The sequence below is a fragment of the Diadema setosum genome, chromosome 10, assembly GCF_964275005.1.
Source record: "Diadema setosum chromosome 10, eeDiaSeto1, whole genome shotgun sequence".
Lineage (NCBI taxonomy): Eukaryota > Metazoa > Echinodermata > Echinoidea > Diadematoida > Diadematidae > Diadema > Diadema setosum.
The window spans coordinates 14,103,960-14,107,027 of NC_092694.1; the positions used below are offsets into that span (position 1 = coordinate 14,103,960).

Here is a 3,068-nt window from a genome sequence, read left to right on the forward strand (position 1 = left end):
ATAAACTTCCTCGCAGTATGGTGTAAGTTGGGTAAAGTTATTAATGTTATTAGTTAGCATATGTATTGGCGCAGCCGCGCGAATCAGGCAATTTGCTCGCATCTAATTTTGTGTATACGTTCGCGTTTCTATGCAGTTGGAAACGAATCCGCAATACCATGATTATGTATGTGCATATAATAACAATTAACCTTGATTTTGTCAGAATTGTGGCACCAGGGAAGTTAGTGCGCATCCGTCCGTTTTCAGCTCAGTTCCCTGCAGAAATATACGCGCAGGCATAATTTTGGTGGGTATTTGGTTATTAGAAAATTTTTGATAAAAATTATCTTAAAGAGGGGGTGAAATGTCAATCGTGTTTTGACTCCACGGGATTGGTATTTTGTTTGTGCGAGCGGCACACCTGTGTCGAGCAGGCTGGAATGGCTTGCACCGGGGAAGCAGTAGATGCGAGGTAAAATGCTAAGGGACTGATTTAAGTGTTATTGGGTTGCTAGGATATGGGGGAATTTGGGGATCGGATGAAATTTTGGCGCAGTAAGCTGACCGAGGTGTTGTGGAATGTCCAAACACTAAATCTGGGCAGTCTACATCAGATAATTTGAAAAGAGTGGTGGAGCTAGTGGCGCTCTTCCGTGTGGACGCGGCAGAGCTGTGCACGACAGAGAGAGAGAGGGAGAGAGACATAGAGAGGAGCCGAGGCCTTCCCACTGGCAACAGGCTGGCAGGCTAGTCTCATCAGAAGGCTTCCTACTGTGCACCCCCGGACCAACACGAGCAAGCTTCAATATATCCGTAAGTGTTGACACAGTTTATTACTTCATTAATTAATGGTTGTGGTTTAGAGTAAGCACTTCAGTGTAAAAGTACATTCAGTTAGCAGTAGGGGGTGAATAACAGAGTGTTAAAAAAGGGTTTTGAATGAAATTCGTCAGAGGATTTTTTTCTTTCATTGGATATAGATTTGGTTGTGAGTAATGGCGTGCACTGTTAGTGATACAGTGTTAATGATAAGAGGTTAGGATAATGGTTAAGAAAGTATCAATATATCATATCAAGTGCGCAGAGGGATATCATTTATGTATATATATATATATATATATATATATATGAAGAGTTTGTTTGCAAAAACCGATAAGTCCATATTTGCCAAATGGAGATATTTGCGATTAAAGGTCAAGAAAAATTTAGAAAATAATAAGAAAATTTCTGCTTCTTTTGACCATAACTTCAAAAATGTACCTTTATATGTAGTGATCAATATATCATTTAAAAGGTATTATTTTGTACATTATGACAGAGACCGTAATTCAAAATCTTCAAAAATGGACTTATCGGTTTTTGCAAACTCTTCATATATATATATATATATATATATTTGTATACAAGGTGCACGGTGCTAAGAGACGCACTAAATTCTAGTTTATTGTTTTGTATAGTAGAATAATAAGGCAGCATGTCGAGTAAGGCACTCGCATTGGATTCCGTAGTAGTCGTTTTGTAATTGATTTTTTGTTCGGTTGTAATAAGTAGTTTATGGCACATGAACTGATAAAATAATCATTTTTTATGTGTGTGTGTGTGTGTGTGTGTTCATAGGTGGATAAAGAGGTGAGGATAAATGAGATAACACTGTTATATGTAGAGGGCTGTCTCACAGTAATGGTGAGAAGTGAGGTTTTATGATGAAATTAATTGTATTCGTACAGCCGCATAGGAGACGCCAGTTCCGGACGCCTCTGTCGTGAAAGGTGACGCCGCCGGACCGGCAGCCCATGTCTCCGCTGGTATACAACCTCCAAACGCCACGTCACCGTCTCGGACGTCACTGACCCCGCTTCCTATAAGGCCAGCAGACGCACTCCGGTAGACGCCGTGGTTGGAGTGGTACCCTCACAGGGGGACTCTGCAGAGTACTGCATCTCGCCGGACGCACCGCGTCCGCGACGACCTCGCCGACCTCGCATGCAGCCGTCGTAGGGTTCTACCCCATCTGTACTACAGGAACGTTCCGCGCGCGGTTTGAAGTATTTTGCCAATTAATTACTGGGTTTTGGGCTGGGTTAACTGTATAGCTTTTGTATTGTGTGCGGGCTTCAGTAGTATAAGAAACATCCGATATTCGGAAATACTTGTTTTGTTCTTTTTTGTTTTTTCACTTGCTTTGTTTTCTGATTTGACAAGATGAATTACAAAATTAAATTGATTTAGTTGAAAAGTATTCAAGGGAGTCACCGTGCATTGTGTCGTAGTTCATGGTATTCTTCCGTGGGCAACGCCCTTCTGACAGTCATATTGCAAGTTTGAAATAAAGTGCTCCATTATGCCCCACCTTCCCCATACTGTAGTCGGGATCTTCGACATGCAGCGGCTCCGCCAACATGCCAACTATGTAGGAAAATTCAAATTGGCTGTCATGCAGTCTGTCAGACATAGCAAATAAGTCTGTTATTGAAGTCATCATATCACCATGCTTTTATGTACCAAATTTCAATGGCTTATGTCATTCAGAATTAGAACTAACAGTGGTTAGAACTGACGATAGGGATCTTTGACGGCGGCCATATTGGAATTCAAAATGGCGGCCGTTCTCGTGGCCAGATCTCTTGGATCCGGCAATTTTTGAAATCAGCGCCCCCAAATACCCCTATGTGGAAAATTTCATACTTTCCGCTGGATGTGAGCATCTTTTTCACATATCTGCCCCTCTAATGTGCGCACACGTATCAACGAACGCATAAGACAGTAATGACAACACCATTTTTTGTCACGACAAGAATTCTACTCTATTTTCGGAATTTTTAGAGCCTTATTTCATTTTCGGATTTACGAACCTTCATTTTCGGACTAACGAACCTTATTTCGTTTTCAGATTAACAAACTTTCGGAATAACGAACCTTATTTTATTTTCGGATCAACGAACCTTCGGAATAACGAGCCTTATTTCATTTTCGGATTAACGAACCTTCGGAATAACGAGCCTTATTTCATTTTCGGTTTAACGAACCTTCGGAATTACGAACCCCATTACATTTTCGGATTAACGAACCTTAGTTCGTTTTCGGAT

At 41.1% G+C, this 3,068-nt stretch overlaps 1 long non-coding RNA gene across 1 annotated transcript; it reads left to right on the forward strand.

Annotated features, from left to right (window-relative positions):
• The first annotated feature begins 677 nt into the window (after positions 1-677).
• On the forward strand, positions 678-2,221 carry LOC140233650 (uncharacterized). Its single transcript, XR_011901558.1, has 2 exons — positions 678-795; positions 1,710-2,221. It is a non-coding gene; the product is annotated as an uncharacterized lncRNA (long non-coding RNA).
• Positions 2,222-3,068: the final 847 nt, after the last annotated feature.